This window comes from Sus scrofa, chromosome 2 (genome assembly GCF_054392235.1).
Source record: "Sus scrofa isolate SSC_HxYL_T2T_F1_AM1 chromosome 2, Sscrofa_HxYL_maternal_Yorkshire_Landrace_v2.0, whole genome shotgun sequence".
NCBI lineage: Eukaryota > Metazoa > Chordata > Mammalia > Artiodactyla > Suidae > Sus > Sus scrofa.
This window is the reverse complement of record NC_139384.1, coordinates 22,632,916-22,652,710: the sequence shown is the minus strand read 5'-3', so window position 1 is coordinate 22,652,710 and position 19,795 is coordinate 22,632,916. Positions and strand designations below refer to the sequence as shown.

The 19,795-nt window shown below is 38.7% G+C and overlaps 1 protein-coding gene and 1 long non-coding RNA gene across 6 annotated transcripts in view; one reads left to right on the top strand and one right to left on the bottom strand.

Moving 5' to 3' along the window:
* LOC146405286 (uncharacterized) overlaps positions 1-19,795 on the bottom strand; it is a 952,516-nt gene that overhangs the window by 777,969 nt on the left and 154,752 nt on the right. For 3 of the 5 annotated variants that reach the window (XR_014837049.1, XR_014837051.1, XR_014837050.1), the window contains exon 2: positions 14,114-14,283. The exons of the other annotated variants lie outside the window; for them this stretch is intronic. The gene's annotated coding sequence lies outside the window, so the exon portion shown is untranslated. The remainder of the gene's footprint in view (positions 1-14,113; positions 14,284-19,795) is intronic. 5 annotated transcript variants of the gene reach the window in all.
* LOC146405287 (uncharacterized) overlaps positions 2,072-19,795 on the top strand; it is a 59,222-nt gene continuing 41,498 nt past the window's right edge. Inside the window, exon 1 of the long non-coding RNA XR_014837054.1 lies at positions 2,072-2,269. This is a non-coding gene — a long non-coding RNA (uncharacterized LOC146405287). The remainder of the gene's footprint in view (positions 2,270-19,795) is intronic.

The following is a 19,795-nucleotide window of genomic DNA, read 5'->3' as shown; positions in this document are numbered from 1 at the left end:
TCACTATAGTAGCAAATATGCAGTTAACCATTAACAAGTATTTGTTTCTCCTAGAAGAGGCAAGTTCTTAAATAATAAAGACTATTTTGGATAATCAAAGGCACTACAAAGAAACATTTTACACTAGAGCTGGTGAAATTGGAAGCCATTTATAATGTCCCAACCTCAGGCCTGGGAATCCCTTCCAAAAATATTTTCAGGATAATAAAGGGATCTAAGTTCTTTATTAGGCTCTGGACACAGGAGTTGTTTTGGACATCTGCTCCCTCTTTGTTTAGGATAGGGCCATCAGCATATAGATTAATATTTAATAACTCACTTGAATTTTGTTGAGACTATCCTGACATAAGACCTTAAACTCTGTGTGGATAGAAACTTGGGAGATTTTCCTTTAAGAGACTCCTGGAATTATAAGGTAATGATTTTTCCTCTTGCCAAGAACATATGTGTTGAATAACTATAGTTATTTTTTCTATACAACATATACTACATTCTCTGAATTCCTTCTGAACTGTAAGCTACACATCTGTAATACTTAGAAAAACATGTGTGATCTCAAAAATTTCTCCTTTACACTTTCCTTGTGTTAAGAAGCCATGTATGCCTGACCGATGTGTTTCTATAAGAGACTAGGGAAATTTCTGCCCCATGGTGTTGTGAGTAAGGTAGTGTGTATGGTGATTAGAAGGCAGTCTGACCCATTGTTTCTGCTCTGGGAGAGGAAATTAAAAGGAGTCAGAAGACGTCTTGATTCCATAACAACCCCTCTGTGTAATCCACAGAGTATGGTACCAAGAGCAGCTGACCCTCTAACATAACCCTGTTACCAGGGAGCCATGCAAGTTCTGGACCCAGTCCTCATACAATTAGATAAAACCATCTCTGGAAGAAGGTGAGCACAATGGAGGTAACACTTGAACATCCTTTGGTATTACAGTAGTTTGATTCTACATTTGCTAAAGTGGGGCAGAAAGAGGAAGCATATTCCTAGATAAGGTCAACCTCACTGTGATTTTGAAAAATAAATAAAACTTTAGAAAAGGGAGCCAGTTCCTAAAACATCCTACCTGAAGAAGATGTAGATAAGATGGGGCATAACACATTTTTGATAACTTTAAATAATGCAGACTCATGAAATTTTGATGCTAGAAAATCCTGAGAGGTAATTTAATTCATTGGCTCCTAAATCTGGCTGACCATACAAATTACCTTAGACTTACTGAATCTGAATTTTTTAGGGATAGGAGCCAGGAACACAATATTAATTTTTAAGTCCCCAAATGTATCTGAGATCATCTGAATAAAGGAATTGAGGATTAAATGATTTGTTGAAAGATGCATATCTTGTCAACAGCAAAAGCAGTTCAGAATCTAAGCCATGAATTCTCAGAAATGAAAAGTGTCTTTGAGTATCAACCTAGCATAAATTCTAGGAGTGGTCCTTAAACTCTAAAAGATATTCTGAGGGAATTCAGATTCCAGCCCCCACCTAAAAACATTTTCAAATGCTAAGTCTGAGGTGAAGCCCAGAAATAGGCAATTTTTAAAAGACCATTTAGTCTATTCTGAAGGAGGTCAACTACTACAGGGCACACAATTAAGGACACTTTTCCTATAGGTTAAGTCCCTCTTATGATGTCCCCTCTGTTTTGTCTAAACTCACTGCAGTTATGGGAAGCTTCATACCATTGTAATGCCTTTCCTTTATTGTAAGTCTGTTACGAACACTTTTTTATATTTTTTCCAAGAAACCTGTCTCTGAAACTCTATCCCACAGAATTTTAATTCTGTCTTTCTCGGCCGTATAAAAGGTTTGTTCCCAATGATGTACATTAGCTTTTTGAGCATTCATAACCCTTTGAAGACTCCTCTTTCCAGGGGAGAATGAAGATTAAAAATGCCTCTAGCTCATATGTCACCTCTCTCACTTTGTGACTCCTTTCACTTACGGCCAAAACCCTTCTCTCACTTGAAAAAAAAAAAAAAATTAAATCATTGAAGCAGCTTCTTGCTGTCTCATGGCTCACAGTCATAAACCTTATGCAAAGCAGCTGGGTCTGGTCCTGAAACCAGAAGGGCCTGGCTGCACAGGAACAGAGCCAAGCCTGTTTTCCAACAATTAACTTTTCTCAACCACAGCCATTCTCTGAGGCAAAATCAAAGTCAGAGTGGCTTCCTTCCTCCCCATACCTGCCCTACTCTAAAGGGTGAAAACACAGCTCAAGTGGGCACCCCTGGGAAAGCAAATCTGAAATGATCAAGTCACCAGGTACGTGTTGTTCTTGCCTCTTTTCTCCACTCCAGCTTAACAGACCCTGCTCCCCGTCTCAGCTAAGCAGCTCTCTTTGTTCCCTGCCTTTCCAATACTCAATCACTTGTCTCTCTGTGTGTTTGTTTAGAACAAAGTGGTTTCTTCCATGAAAGGGATGGAAGCAGACACACTTCTCAGGGACTGCAGAGAGGCAGAGAGGAGGGCTTATTTAACGTTGAAAATCATTCAGGGCCACGTGCAAAATGCCCTGAAGTATGGAGAGAAAACTAGAGCTGTGCTTAATTTTTTAAAAAGTTTGAAGTTATTTGAGGGCATAGGCTCAGAACAAAGAAGGAAACAAAGGAGTGAAGGAAACAAGGGAGTAAAATAAAACAGGAAGTTCTGAAGATTCAAAGTGAAAAAGACCCTAAAGTCACCAGACTTAGCTGTACAACTGTGAAGACCCTTCCTCAAAAGCAGCTTAACCTTCAAGCTGACACCCTCCCCTTTGCCTGCCTTCTACTTCAGGAGACAGTAAACACGGTGATGTGGATCTGCAGTATGGGCTCTGGCTTCAGGTGGGGACTCGTGCACCCCTGTTCTGTCAATTACTAGCAATGCATTTAACTTGTCTACCCCTAAATTTCATCAGCTTAAGTTGGAGACAATAATGCCGGATTATGTTAGCATGTTAGCTTATGTTAGCATGTTCAGCTAGCAATCCCACAGGGTCAGGTGGGCTGCACCCACCAAAAGTGTATTCACCCTTAAAGCTGCATGTCCAACATCAATCAGCGGTGGGGGGAAGGGTATACCACCCACAATCCCTCCCCATTTGTGCAGCCAGGAAGACAAAGGCCTCTGTCATTGTTACAGGGGAGGAAAGAAGCCAGCCTGAAGGGTTGCTCAGGGCTTCAATAATAATCGGGGCTTCACCGAGTCTCAGCCTGGAAATGAAATGTGTCCCTTCTACTCAGGTGTCATAACTATGAACTGGCTGGTAACCTCTTGCCATCGTGGGACTAAAAAATACAGTGCTCTCTGTGCCTGGAAAAAAAATATATAGATAATGAGATACTGACAAACCTCAGCAGCAGGGAGACAGGGGGCTGTTGTGAGAAATAAGTGACAACATGCTGATAACATGGTCATCGAAATGCCTGGCCTGGCATAGTGAAAGTATTCAAAAAACAGCTACTGGAGTTCCCATCGTGGCTCAGTGGTTAATGAATCTGACTAGGAACCATGAGGTTGAGAGTTCGATCCCTGGCTTTGTTCAGTGGGTTAAGGATTCAGCGTTGCCATAAGCTGTGGTGTAAGTCGCAGACATGGCTCGGATCTGGCATTGCTGTGGCTCTGGCATAGGCCATCAGCTACAGCTCCGACTAGACCCCTAGAGCCTGGGAACCTTCATATGCTGTTGGTGTGGCCCTAGAAAAGGCAAAAAGACAAAAAAAAAAAAAAAGGCAACTGTTATTTCTCAAGACCCCTGTCTGCAACCTTGCTCCTTTGCCTTCAGAGTTACTCAGATCTCATTATTCCCCTAACTCACAAGAAACACCTCTCCCAGAGCTGGAACGCATCTCCAAGAATATCATAGCCCAGGATTCATCTTTTTGAACTAGAGGAGAGGAAACAGGAATCATCGGCTATAGTCTTCTATACCTTAGAGCCAGGTGGCCTTAGCAACCCACTAAATGTACTGGAGCCAAGGTAAAGTGGGTTAACATTTAGTGGAAGGAAATGTGGTGAAGTGGAAAAGCAGTGATTTGAACTCCAGTGCAAACCTTGTAATTTATTAGAAGTAGAACCTTGGAAAAGTCATTTCGTCTTTCTGGAATTTGATTTCCTTATCTGTAAAAGGAGTGGATTAGGCCAGATTATGTAACGCTTCATAAACTAAGAATATCAATGATTACAAATAATGCCTTTGAAGGAAAGGACTTGTGTCCATGGCAAGTTGGAGTTTCCAATTACCAACTGATCCTATTATCCTGGGCCCTAACTTCTATCTAGTTCAACCCTCCCAGAACCCTGGATAACTTAGCCCATGTCAAACTGAATGGATAGCAGTTAAACGAGAATGATTTCTAGTTGCTACTGCAAAGGGGAGAATATATTATGGTTACAGAGGAAGTGTTACAGATGCCCTTCATCCTCTCCAACATAGACTTTAATTTTAGCTTACTCTCAATCAAAAAAAAGATCCCTTCCCCCCCAATAAATGGTATATGACCTCTCGCAGATTATCAGAGAAGAACAGAGAATGAAGGGAGGTAAAGAGCTTTGAATCCGAACACAGAGATAAGTCTGTAGAAGCTCCAAAGGGAAGTAAAACTACCCCTCCATGTGGTGGACAAAATAATAAGCCCCCCCCAAAATATCTGAGTCCTAATCCCCAGAACCTGTTAAAATGTTACTTTCATGGTGAGAATTAAGGATATAGATGGAATTAAGATTGCTAGTCAGCTGACTTTAAGATAAAGAGATTACCCTGGATTAGCCAGGTGGCCCCCCTATAATCACTAGAGTCCTTTAAAGTGGAAGAAGGAAGCAGAAGTCAGTGGCAGAGTGATGCAGCATGAGGAAGATTTGGCCAGGCATTGCAGACTCTAGATAGAAGGGGCCATGAGCCAAGAATGTGGGGGCTTCTAGAACCTGAAAAAGGCAAGAAAGTGGATTATTTTCTAAAACCTCCAGAACATGCCCAGCCCTACTGACACCTTAATTTTGGCTTATTTCAGACTTCTGACATCCAGAACTATAAGACAATAAACTTGTTTTAAGTCACTAAGTTTGTGATCATTTGTTATAGCAGCAATAGGAGACCAATACACTTCATGGTGAATAATTTGCAGGCATTAAGCAGAGGCAAGAACAAATCTTCATAGAAATCAGTTGATAAGGACTTATACTGATAGGTAACTTGGAGCAAATGAATGTAGAACAGCTAAGCTTTTCTATAAACTATAAAACGTACCCTAAAAATATACCAGTAATGTTGATGCAGATCAGGTAAAGACAAGAACACGGGCACTTTCTCTGGAAGTGAAAAGCAACTAGTAGTTTAAAATCAGAAATGTATTGAATATGATTTACAGATTTTGCACATATTCTGAGGCACTAGAGTCTCATGGTTAAAATCATGGCTGCTGAGATCAGAATATTTAGCTCTATTAGTTGTCCATTCTATTGACCTTGGGCACACTCAAAGTTGCTTTAAATAAAAGACAATAATATTTGCTTTATGGAGTGATGAAAATTAAATGGGTTAGTTCAACAAAAAACACATATAATGAGTTCAAACATGTCATTTATTTGTATGTATTTACATTCCTATATTGATACAATTTTCATTCCAAATGGTAGCACTTTAAATAAATAATTGTGTTGTTTTCATAAAGGCCCAATTAAGCAGTTGCTCCTGGGGTGTTACAGTGTTAGGACTGGGTGGACCCAATGGAAGAATCACAGTCAATACTCAGGTACCACACAGTAGGAAAAGCCAGGTAAGCATCTCTGCTGGCAGAATTTTGTCTTAATGAGGGGTATTTCTGCCTGGGTGACTACACATTATAGCAACATCTGGTGCTAATCTCTGCACCCAGCAGGTGTCTGTGGACACCAATGACTCCCATTTCTACTATAGAGAATCAGGTAAAGAGTTGAAATCAACTGAAAAGGAAGGTATCAGAAACACCTATGGTTCTTGGCATTACTGAAGCCTAAATAATGGCTGAATCGCCTCCATATGTAGCAGCACAGATGCTAGTAACTTGCACCTGTGCTTACATGTGAAAAAGGAGGTGGGGAGAAAAAGAAACAGGAACATGAAGGGAGAAAACAAGACAAATTCTCAGAGGCAGTCACTTAGACCATCACTTACAGTCATGGAATAAATAGCCAATTGAGGACATATGCTCCTCACCAAACTATGAGTTTTCAACTATAGAAAACATCTTCATCATCACTGCTTACATAGTTGATGCTGAACAAATATTTATTCAACTGAGCTGAAAGAGCTAAATACTATAAAATAGAAAATTATGAAATGTGTGGCAGGATACTTAGGTAATATATGATGCATTTTCCCTCATGCAGAAGAATCAGAAAGAAATAGGTGTATTAACACACATCTCCAGGGAGACGATGAATTAAAGACTAGTGGCTTTTCACTTTGGGGATTCCATGTAAGACCCCAAATTTCTTCGGAAACCCTAGGAAGGAATGACAGCAACAGGATGCAAAAACATTTAATTCAATTTGGAGAAATAAAAATGTGTCATGCTTCTTGGGCAAAACTCATACATACCACATGTGTATGATAACAGGACTACACTGACACATTAAAGTGGTTTTTAAACTCATATTTAAATATTTGAGTACATAAAACCCACCTTCCTACCCTTGACTAGGCAGATGATGATCCGATGATTCTTCCTGGAAGCAATGGGCCCCACCCTTCTTTGGAGCAAGCCAAACTTTGTGCCTGATTTGGGCCCCCGAGAAACTGTAGAAGCTGTCAAGTTCAGAGAAACACTCTGGCTCTCAAAGAGTTTTCATTTTTGAAAAAACTCTCACCAATGGTCTGTTAAACACATTTAATGATTATGTTGGATATGAAAGAGAACAAAGTTCCTCAAGCAAAAAAAAAAAAAAAAAAAAAAACTCTTCCCTCTACCAGCAATAACAAGTCACTGAAGTTACTGAAATTAGAAATGTTTCCATGAGATAGTCTATACGCAAGGCGTGTGTGTGTGTGTGTGTGTGTGTGTGTGCGTGCGCGCGTGCGTGCACTCACATGTGGGGGTGTGGGGGTGTATTTTAATACAAATTATTTCCAGTGCTGTATAATTCTTTATGTAGATGCAGATTTCCATCTGGTAATACTTTCCTCCCATCCAAAGGACTTCTAAGATCATTCTCTTAGATAATAACAATAATCAAAATCAGGGTATGACTACTCATATATTATTACGATCTAATCTTCAGACCCCATTCAAGCCAATAGTCCCAGTAAATTTCTTCATAGCAAAAAGATGCATTTGCAGAATCATTTTGTTATCATCATTCTTTCATCTCCTTCAGTCTGAAATAGTTCCTCAGGCTTTCCTTATCTTTGATAGTTTGAAAGATAATAAGCCAGGATTTTTTGGGGGAGGGGAACACTTAGCATTAAATTTACCACATGGGAAAGTATTTTAATAAGTTTACCAATTCCTAAATCTCCCTGATTTGAGATATGTCTTATTTCTGTACCCTTCATACTAAACAAGGTCCCTGGGATATAATCTGTTCTTAGTAAATATTTGTCTAAGAATAAGTGATATAAAACTCATTTCACAGGTGGAGGTTGGTAAACAGGAACTAGGCTAAGACAACTGTTCCGTTTTCTAGATTTGTTCTTTTATTCATTCCAGAGAAAACATTCTATGACCACTTCCTCTCAGTAAGATGATTCTTAGTCTGAGGGACAGCTATAATCAAAGCATAACAATTCAGTAACTAAGGGCTGTGAGAGATATGCAGGGGAGAGCTCAGGACTAAATAAACTGCTGCCCAGCCCAGAAAATGAAGTGATTCACTCTGCCTAAAGCAATCCGGGACAATGTCACGGATAAGGGAACAACTGATACAACTCTTAAGGGATGAGTAAGAGTTTCTGAAACCAGTGTGGATGACAGAGAACCTGAAAATGAGTTTTTTCCCACATTATCTAGCACAGTCCTATGCTTTCAATTATAACTTAGTATTATTATTATTATTATTGACAGATGAATAATACTATAAAATGACTAACTGCTAACTTAGTCGAAAGGAAATGAACCCAACTCTTGTCCATTCTACTCTGATTCAGTTAATTTAAGGACCCCAGCAGATCTCCTTCACCATAAGGACATATTTCATGAGGTGACATCCTAGTAGAGCATAAAAGCTGCCACTCCCTATGGTTTTCTTGGTCCTAATGTTTCTGGTTTTATTTAATTACACTGTAATCTTCCTAGCCGAGATTTCTTTGTAATGATCTGATAGTCTGAAACAATGTTTAAATAGACTTGCTGCCTTAAGAGTAGGTTTGATTTTATTGATTTTCTTATAACGTTTGTAATTGTTCCAGTGTGTTAGAGCTTTTTTATTTCCTTTCTTTTGTATTTTCTAATTGCTTTATCTCTCACAGAAAAGATCTGTTTGTGGCTTGTTGATCTTTTCTTTCATTAAGAATGTATGTTGCAAAATAGGCTCGGTGAAGACAAAATTCTATTACCAAAAATCTCATTATGCCTTCTGATATATGTTTCTCTTTCTTAAAAACACTACAAACCATCTTTGTCCTTCACGAATAATTAGACTCTCTGGAGAAGCGGGGGGGCGGGGGGGGGGATCTGTCCAGTATTCTCATTACAATGTTGTGTTATTAGTGTTTGGAACAAAACATTTTAACTTGGTTATTTGATCCTCTTTGTCCTACTTGGTGCCTCTGCATTACCATGTGTGTTTTGATAAATGAAATGAGAAGTCATCCAAGGTCAGTGCAAACGCTCTGAGAAGGATCATCCCTTCCTATGCACACATTCATTCAGCAAACATTTATTGAACACTAAAGGCCAAGTAGGATGTCAATTACTGGGAATAAAGAGAGACCAAAATCCAGGCATCCTAATGCTGGGTGAAACTGCAGAGGGGAATCAGGCTTATCAAAGCCTTCACAGCATTTAGGTTCAGACCAGGTGCTCTAGAAACAGACAACTGAATTCAAGTCCCTGTTTTGCCATAAGGTGAGTGACCTCAGGCAAATTACCTGACCCATTTGCGTCTCAATTCTCCTATCTACAAAATAGCAGCAGCAGAAATAACTGCCTCAAAATTTTTGCAATTATTAAATGAAATACTGCAGGTAACATGCTAATCATATTGTCAGGTAAACTGTAAGTGCTTGATAAAATTTAGCTCTAGATATATACTGATCTTGCCTCATTTATGTTAACCTACCAGATTAAAAACATAGAAGACTCCCAATAAACATTCGTTGACTAAAGCCAGTCCAAATATCCCACTGCAAATGCAATCAGTTGATGTAAGATGAGCCATTAAATTAAAGATTCTCAAGTTAAGCTTGGAAGTTAAGAAAGTATTGGGGAGGAGTTGGGGGAGGGAAGTGGAGTGCATACTTTGTGTATTGATGTTCAAATTCTCACATTAATTAATACCAACCTCAAAGTACAGCTGACTCTTGAACAACATGGATTTGAATTGCATAGATCCACTTATATAAAGATTTATTTTCAATAAATATGTACTACAGCAAGACATCACCCATGGCTGGTTGAATCCATGGGTGTAGAACCTCAGGTGTGGAGGACTAACTATAAAGTATATGCATATGTTCAGCTGTTCTAATGGTTAGCACCCCTAACTTTCCCCATGTTGTTCAAGGGTCAACTGTATTTCTATTCATATAAAGTTAAGATAATGATCAACAACTAGTCTGCAAACCCACTGATGTTCCACAATTTCAATTTCTGCTTAAAGAAAATACAACTTAGATGATGATTCAGAATACAGTTCTTGGTAATCAGATTGCATCTTCCATTAATTAGGCCCAGCTTTGGCACTTACAGTAAAATGAACAGACCTTTAGAGACATAATATGAAATACACAGGGTACTTGCCTACCAGAGGTCTTCTCCGTGATATAAGGAATTATAAAAATAATTGCAACTCCAGGAGAAGAGAGAATCATATAAATCTGCAATGAAGACTTCATAGAAAAATAGTAACATTTTAAAAATTATTGTTTGAATAAATAAGTCAAGAATTATTGAGGGAGGATAACATCAAGTTCCAACAATCAGTAGCTAATTATTGAGTGCCTTCTACGCATTAAGCATTTTCCAAAAGATTATCTAAGAATAAACTTGGAAATTCTCTGTTCCTGTGGATAATGACCTGAACAAGTATCAAGTATAAGTAATGGAATAAACTGAACTCTGCTGAACTAATACAATCAATAAAATCACCAAAATAAAAAAAGTAGTTAATGCTACATAGCAATAAAGCCTCAACATCAGACACAGAGAAGAGTGGTGGGCAAAATCTATGGAAGTCTAGAATAAATTTGTTTAAGGAGATCTGCTGAAGGCAGATCCTGTCAAAAGTAGCACACAAGGGAGTTCCCGTCGTGGCGCAGTGGTTAACGAATCCAACTAGGAACCATGAAGTTGCGGGTTTTGTCCCTGCCCTTGCTCAGTGGGTTAACGATCCGGCGTTGCCGTGAGCTGTGGTGCAGGTTGCAGACATGGCTTGGATCCCGCGTTGCTGTGGCTTTGGTGTAGGCCAGTGGCTACAGCTCTGATTCGACCCCTAGCCTGGGAACCTTCATATGCTGCGGGAGCGGCCCAAGAAATAGCAAAAAAGACAAAAAAAAATAAATAAATAAATAAAGTAGCACACACAAAAAACTTAGATACTGACTATGGATTATAGAGTTCTCCTTTTTTAAAGGTTGATATTTACCATCATCCTGATAAATGCCTCTTTATAGTCTGTTCATTCTTTGTTGGCCCATATCTCCTCCCTCTAGTATTTATTGCATAAAGGAATGTTTCTCAGATGGTTCAGATATAAATCTCTTCATTGGTAGAGGGTTTTCCCACTGCCCATTATAAGCCTATCTAACCTCAGCCAACAATTTATTACCAGTTGAAAAAGGAGGCAATGAGGTAAAAGACTGAATTGTTTTTAAGGCCATGTCTATATTTCTTAAAGAGTAAGAACCTTTATAAAAGAAATTCATCCTGGAACCACATGAACCACCATTCATTTGGAGTTAAGTGAACTGATTATAAAATACTGAAAACAGAATCAAATTCTATGAAGCTGTCACTGTCTTTACTACCAGGAGCTATTAAAATTCCCACCCAGTTATTTTCTGCCTCTTACCAACTCAGATAATGCTGCGAGCCTACAAATAAGAGTCCCTTTGAATACCACAGATTTTGGCTAAAATCAACACATAGCATTAGAATATATGGCCCTAGCACCACTCTTGTTTAGAGAAATGTGTCCTCCACTAAATGCGATATTTTAATTTTTATTAGGCTTGCAGTATATAACATGGTATAGTGGTAAGGATATAGAAAAGGAGTTCGTGTTGTGGCTCAGTGGGCTGAGAACCCAACATAGTGTCCCTGAGGATGCAGGTTCGAACCCTGGCCTTGCTCAGTGAGATAAGGATCTGGAGTTGCCACAAGCTGTGCTGTAGGTTACAGATGTGGCTCAGATCCAGTATTGCTGTGGCTGTGGTGTAGGCCTGCAACTGCAGCTCCAATTTGACCCCTAGCCTGGGAACTTCCATATGCTGCAAGTGCAGCGTTAAAAAGAAGAAATAAAAAAGATACAGAATAAGAGTCAGAAAACATATGCAGGTTTATCACTAGCATATTTTGTAACAAAAGGTAACCTTGGACAAATTATTTAACTTCTCCAATGGCTCATTTTCCTAATGCATTAAATGAAATTTTAGATTAAATGACCACCAAGATTCTCTAATTTAGGTTCTATATTATTTGAATCTGTATTTACCAACCAATATAAACTTCACGGTACCAGTCTGCCTTCTCAACACCAGATCCACTAGGGAGTTACATATTTTAGGTATTGCCTGCGCATGCACTTTAATGAGCATTCTCTAAAGCGAAATATATCAATTAAGCAACACTTTCTTGGGAACATAAAAGTTTTAACCGTGGCAAACATGTATCTTTACAAATAAACATTCAAAAATAGTTAAATGAGAAATTAGTAATGAGTTATTCTCCAACTGCTGCGTAAAATACCCAGACCTTTTGCAAAAATCAACAAATTTCTCCTTTATTCCCATTCACAGTGTACGTGTTAAGATGCAGTCACTATTATGAACTTCCAAGTACAAATTCTAATATGGCCTGAACCTCCAAACCCCAGATAAAGAGACTTAACTATCAAGTAGATTTTGTGCCCAAAAAAACCAATAGAGAGACACAATCTTTGTCAGAAATCAACTGACTACATATGTATGGGTCTATTTTTGAAGTCTTAATTCTGTTTAACACACCTATGTTCTTCTGTCAAAACAATATGATCTAGTTACCATAACTTTATTACTTTTAAAATCAGATAGTGTTAGTTCCCCAATTTTCTTCTCTTTTTCAAACTTGTTTTAGGTATGCTAGATGTTTTGCAATTCCCTATGAACTTTTACGATCCAATTTATCAAATTATTGAAAAATGCTGGGATTTTGATATGGATTGTATTAAATCTAGAGACAAAGTTTGAGGAAATTACTATCTTAATAATATTGAAATAAATTGAATATTGAATAATATTTTTCAATCTAAGAACATCATGTAATTCTCCATCTATTTAGATCTTAATTTATATTAGTAGTATCTTGTAGTTTGTTACACTTCAAAATTCATTTCTAAGGAATTTTTGTTTAATTTCTTTTTTTTTTCTTTTTTCTTCTCTTTTTTTTTTTTTTTGAGGGCCGCACCCACAGCATATGGAGGTTCCCAGACTAGGGGTCCAATCAGAGCTATAGCTGCCGGCCTACACCACAGCCACAGTAATGCAGTATCCAAGCCATGCCTGCGACCTACACCATAGCTCACAGCAACACCAAATTCTTAACCCACTGAGTGAGGCCAGGGATCTAACCCATGTCCTCATGTGTACTAGTAGGGCTTATTAACCACTGAGCCATGACAGCAACTCCAATTTTTGATTAATTTCATTTTCAAATTTTTAGTTGCTAAAATCCACAAAGATTTTTGTATATTAATCTCATACCCTGTAACCTTGCTAAATCCACTTATTAATTATAATATTTTTAGCAAATTCCTTAGGGTTTTCTACAAATTTGACCCTGTCATCCTGAATAAACAGATTTGCTTCTTCATCTCCAATATTATGACTTCATAAAAGTGGTGAGAGTGAATATCCTTGTCCTGTTCCTAATATTAGGTAGAAATCGTTCACTATTTTACCTTTAGGCATAGTAGATTTATTGTATTCTTTGCCTGATTCTTCATACTTCCCTCCATCTAAAATCTTTTCGACATTATCTTACAGTATCCTACTACCTTGACTCTGCACCTGACTATGAAACTTACCTAAGGCAATGGGGGGTTAAATAGATATGATTCAAGAAAAGGTGGGCAAAAGTGTTTATACATTCCTACTTGCTCTCTCGCCCTCTCTTATTTCAATAAAAATGTATCTGAGCTAGGCTTTTAGAAACGAAAGCCATGTAGTACAGAGCCAAACTGACACAATCATCCTAGCCAAGTCAAGTGAAGATCAACCCCATCATCTAGAGACCTCCAGCCACACAAGCAACCCCAGCCTCAGAAAAACCACCCAGTTGAGCTGCAGCTGACTGCAGTTTCATGAACAAGCCCATCTGAGATTACCTGAGTCTGGTTAGAGCAGCTGTAATTTGCAAATACATTTATTGCTCTACACCACAATTTTATCATTGTTTGTTATGCAGCATTGCGGTGGCACTAGAAAACTGATGTGGTAGATTAGAATCAGCCTTCGTAATTGCCATTTTATTCAATCCAAGAATAACAATTAGTCATCTGAAATTCTTCCATACTTTCAAAAGCATCAAATATGGCCCTATTCTTCCCGCAGCTGTTTCAAAGAAAAGGGCAGGAGCTATTAACAACTCAGTTTAAATAAATTTTTCATATTCAGATGCTTCCTGCAATAATATTTACAGTGTCCTTGAAAACAGCATTTATATGTGTGCAGTAGGGGAAGGGAGTATGTGGCTGGAGAGAACCAGGATTCATTAAGATTAAATAAATTTGGCTTACTGTTACATGCCAAGAGTCCTTGTCACCTGCCATGTTCTTCTCCAGCTCCAAAAGCAGTCCCCCTTTCCTTGTGTCCATCATGAGAAGAGTCTTGGCAATGAAAATGCAACATTCCTCTTGCAATTCCAATTTCACAGTTGAATAAGGAACAAGCATGGGCAGAGAGCAGCCTAAGAAAAGCATGACAAGCATGGCAGATCAGGGAGTCTAGTCATTTAATCTACATCCATTCTACTTCCCATGACCCTTTCACTCTCTACAACAGGAGAAAAAAAAAAATGAGAGTGGTCTTCAGATGAGGTATCAGATACAGCCTTTAACTTCCCTAAATGACTAGATTCCAGTCAGGCAGAAATGTGGCTTGGTGTCTCTCCATTAATCTCTGATTGTGTTTCTGCTTTAAGGTGTATTTAAAGAATAAGTTTCTCCTTCAGGTCTGTGCAACTGGAGGAGACAGGGAAGAGAGGACAGTGAAAGTGACATCTGTTGGCTAGCAGTAATTAGCAGAGATGTGTGGCATTTCAGTGCTCTAAATGGTTCCGTTAAAATGTTGATGAGCAGTGAAATGTCTGATTAAATTTTAAGCAGGGATAAATGGGCCAGTCCCACCATAGGATAAAGCTAATGGAGTAGTAGTCTGACTAAATTAAATGAACAATGTGTCAGTGCTGGCGAACAGACAAGCTGGTGCAAATATGCCCTGTCTAGAGTCTAAACATAGCTTCCTCTGCATCACTGCAAAGAAAAGATCTTCTGCAAGTACCCTTTGGGCTTCAGAATAGGTCAATGTAGTGGAAAATGCATCAGTTTGGATATTAGGAGACAAGCGTTCCAGTTTTGGCTCTAACACCATTTAAACAACTGAAGGCAAATCACATCACTTCTTTGGGCCTCTATTTTCTTGTGTGTAATAGGAGGTTCATTCATAGGCACTCTTAAAGCTCTAAAGAGCTATGATTTAAGTTTATGAAATTATATAAGTAACAAACCAAAATGATGTCTGTGTCAAAGCCAGAAAAAGTTGATGCAGTGATCCACAGAGCACACGCTGCAGAACTTCAAGCATCATGGGGATAACTGGAGGAACGAGGTAGGAGACCCTCTTGTGATGGCTCCAAGACCTCATACCATCATTGAACCATAGCAGATTTTCTCCAATCTGTTTCAGGTTTGGGGTTCCACATCCATTTTTTATAATAGGCAAAGATTCAATAATAAATTTTAAAATCACTAGATTTGTTTTTCCAGAGTTTCTGTTCACACATTTCAGGGGAACAGGCAAATTTGAAGAGGACAGAGGAATCAGAATAGAACAGAATAGTGAATCATGAACTTACAGAACCTTAGAGACCAATCAATTTCCTCTATTCATTAAGTCAGGAAGACCAGAGACTTGTGTCTTGTGGCTTCTAATGACAAGACTTCAGAACTTGCAAAGGCACATGAGACTACGGGGTGGAAGAAATTTTGAGGATCCTTGCTTCAACTTTTACTGATAGGAAAAACATTCACATGTCCAATGGACCAGTAAAAGAATGGCAAAGGTCTAAAGTTCAACAAGACCCTAAGGATCACCCAATCCAGATCTTGAATTTGGTGTTTCTCTTGCTCTTACGATTGCATGCCCTCTACATAATTTTAACATTTTCCACCTCCTTCTATCTTCTCATTCACATTAATGACCTTACCTCATACTCAGGCAGAAGTAAGAGCTAGTAAGCATGAACTCCCACAGGTCTCACTACTGAATCTATAACCATGTCAGCACCTTTACCTTTCCGCTTGCTTTTAACATGGGAAATCTCCCAACCTCCTGTCAGAAGCCTTGGGACCCCTTCTCCCTTGACTTCTCAATAGTCTCAATTCTTAAATTATTCTCTCCCTTTCTTATCTCTTGTTTATTGAATCCTTCATTCCCATTAGCAACCAAATATGCTCTATCATTTCCTGTTTCTTTACAAAACCTATCCATAGCACTGGGAACTATATCTAGTCACTTATGATGGTGCACGATAATGTGAGAGAAAAGAATGCATACATGTATGTTTGACTGGGTCAACTTGGTATACAGTAGAAAAGTGAGAGAACACTGTAAACCAGCTATAATGGAAAAAAAATCATTATATATTAAAAAAAACTATCCATTTGTCCAGTCCACACTGCCCCTGGCCTACTAGGTACTAATTTATTTCTAGTAAGCTTCTTAGAAGAGTTTGTGCACATACACACACACAGACACACACACACACGCAGCACCACTACTTCAACTACCATTCACATAACATTAGATAATATAGACAGATGATAGATAGATAGATAGATAGATAGATTGATTGATAAGATATAAATAGATAGATAGATAGATAGATAGATAGATAGATACATATAGATAGATAGGTGGGTAGATAGGTAGACAGATAGATAGGTGGATAGATAGGTAGATAGATAGATAATAAAGAAGATAGACGCACTTATCTCTTTCTCTCTTACATTATGGCATTTATTCCATTTTTTAAAGTAACACTTTGCTTTGGGAAGGAAAAAAGAAAAAAAAAGAGAAAGAAAGAAAACACTGCTTGTATCAAATTTCAAGGCTGACATTTTAAAAGTATAGTCACATACATTAGTTTTGAAGGGCAGAATTAGTCGAGAAAGAAATTGAATTTTTGAATTCTAGAAACTGGCTCTTCAGAAAACAAAGCTTATCATGGTCTGAAAGTGGACTCTTCCCAGGAATCATGGTTAGGGAGATGGAGGATATTATGTGATCATGTTTATGTCCCCCCACCTGATAGGAAGTAGAAGACAAAAGCCAGTCTAACAGATTCTAAATAAGAAAGAGACGGCAATGAGGGAAGGTGAAGCAGTGAAAGATTCATGTCCTAGCTCTTCATTCTGAGTCAACCATGGATAGATAAAGCTGTTTCAAAAAACCATAAAAGTTGGGCTAAGAGCAAGTTAGAGCTTGTTTCTTACTTTTCTGGCCAAAGATTGGGAAAATTTCAGTTTTCTTTGAAGTACCGATTTCAATAAGATGCCATCTAAGTGATAGGCTAACAAATAGCTGAGGGATAAAGCTAAGAGAAAGAATCAAAGACAATGCCACTAGAGTCTCCTTCATCATCTCTGGACATGGATGGCATCTAGAATTCCTCTCTACTCAACGGAGGAAGCTAAAGGTAGCTGAGTCAATAGTCTAGGGGCCTGTCCTAGGACTACCTTAGGAATTTTTGAAGTATCTTAGAGGGTAAGTGGAGGGCGATTGCTCTATCCATGCAAGGGATGAAAGGTATTGCCAAGGCTTAGATTATGTGCTATGCCAGCCAGAAATGGAAGCAAGAGAAAAGGTATGGGCCCTGCCAATTCCATAATAAAAGAATTTTTGCTTCAGTAACAGCATGCCTCAACACCAGTTGCCATCACGATGACCAATGATCAGATGGATTAAAATTCCATCTCTGTGGAATTTACCAAGGGCCCCCAAGACAGCAAAGAAATTACACAGGGATCTTCTGAGCTTTACTCACATTTGGTCATAAGAATACATATGTATGTAACTACATTAAGCCAGCAGCTTGTCTAGAAGAAAAAAATGCTCTGTTTTCATATAACCAATTGCCAACTTGACATCTTTACTTGAATGTCCCAGAGGCATGTCAAACTTAACATATTCAAATACAAATTTTTCATCTTTCCCGCCTACTCAGCTCTTCCTCCATATTTCATCTTCTCATTAAATGACAAATGGCACTTCATGAACCCATCCATTCAGACACTTGGGAGATATTCTTGAAACTCCATTCCTATTCTTATAAATCTCACAAGTGAATCTACTTCTGTCTCTACTGCCACCTCTCTGATCTAAGTCATTACCATCTCTTGCCTGGTCTACTGTCCTCAGCAATGAACACAGGGAGTTTTCTTCTGTTTAAAAGCGGGATTTCTGGAGTTCCTGTTGTGGTGCAGTGGAAATGAATCCAACTAGGAACCATGAGGTTGTGGGTTGGATCCCTGGCCTCGCTCAGTGGGTTAGGGATCCAGCACTGCTGTGAGCTGTGGTGTAGGTTGCAGATGCGGCATTGCTGAAGCTGTGGTATAGGCCAGCAGCTGTAGCTCTGATTCAACCCCTAGCCTGAGAACCTCCATATGCCACAGGTGTGGCCCTAAAAAGCAAAAAATAAAATAAAATAAAATAAAATATATAAAAATATGTTTGTTACTCCCCTCTCTTCAAACCTATCTTTACTGAGTTGAAAGGTAAAGATGCATGACTAATAAATCACAAAATCCCATAAGACAGACACTGAAAACGTAAGCAGGTCAGAGAAAGCCAGTTATCCAGTGTTGGCAGAGAAATATGCTGACCAGAACCCAACTGATTTGACAATTTTCACTGTAAACCTACACCAACCACCACACACCCAAAAGGCTCCTGAGTAACAGGTAGCAGCACTGGCATAATGGTAAATGTTTAGCAACTGGCTCTCCTGAAAAATCAAATAAACAAAAGCACTGTTTTATAATGTTTGCTGATTTCCATGAAGCAAATATACTACGGTCAATTTCAAAGTACTAATGTAATGTCACTGAATGCAGTCCTAAGAAGAAATGTACACAGTCTGTCAATACAGATGATACAATCCTTAAATATCACCCATGGATCACACAGTGTATGGCTCATGCATTTTTCCTCAGGAATATCCTCAGCCATTTGCTTTGCCAAGATGAGGAAACAAATCATGAAAGAGGATCCTGAAAACAGTGTCCCTAACCCTAGCTGGAAATGATGGGAAGCCCAGGAAAAGAGCCATGCAGCAGATCTAAAGACCATGTGCAGAATACAGTGGGAAGTTGGGGGATCTCAGAAGGCAGTGCTTGAAGAAAAAAAATGAAGAGGAATCAACATATTCTTCATGTGATTCGTAGGAATTATACAACTTGAGGAAAAACTGGGCTTAGGAAAAAAGAACTAGTGATAGAGACAAATAATAAGAGTGAATAAATGAAGGACTTATTAACACCAGCTAACATGAATAACCATGCCCAAAAACAGAAATGGTGTTTGTGAAATGTACTTATTTAGTATTTAGTAAACAACAATTTGTAAACAACAGCCTTATTATTACTAAATAAGTATATTTCACAATAAATAAGCCATTTCCATTTTTGGGCATGGTTATTCATGTTAGCTGGTGTTAATGATTGTTCAAATGATTGTATCATCTGTGTGACAGATACAACTGTATTAGGAGGAAAATACTGGGGAGGATGGCAGTGGAGATCACCCCCCATAGCTGAAATACAATAGATAATATCGGAGTTCCCATCGTGGCGCAGTGGTTAACGAATCCGACTAGGAACCATGAGGTTGTGGGTTCGGTCCCTGCCCTTGCTCAGTGGGTTAACGATCCGGCGTTGCCGCGAGCTGTGGTGTAGGTTGCAGACGCGGCTCGGATCCCACATTGCTGCAGCTCTGGTGTAGGCCGGCAGCTACAGCTCTGATTCGACCCCTAGCCTGGGAACCTCCATATGCCGCAGGAGCGGCCAAAGAAATAGCAAAAAGACAAAAAAGACAAAAAAAAAAATAGATAATATCTAAAGCTGTAAAACAAAAACTACTATTTAGAATAAGAAGGTAAATACCAGAAGAAACAAATGAAGTAACTGAAGATTGCCTCTCAG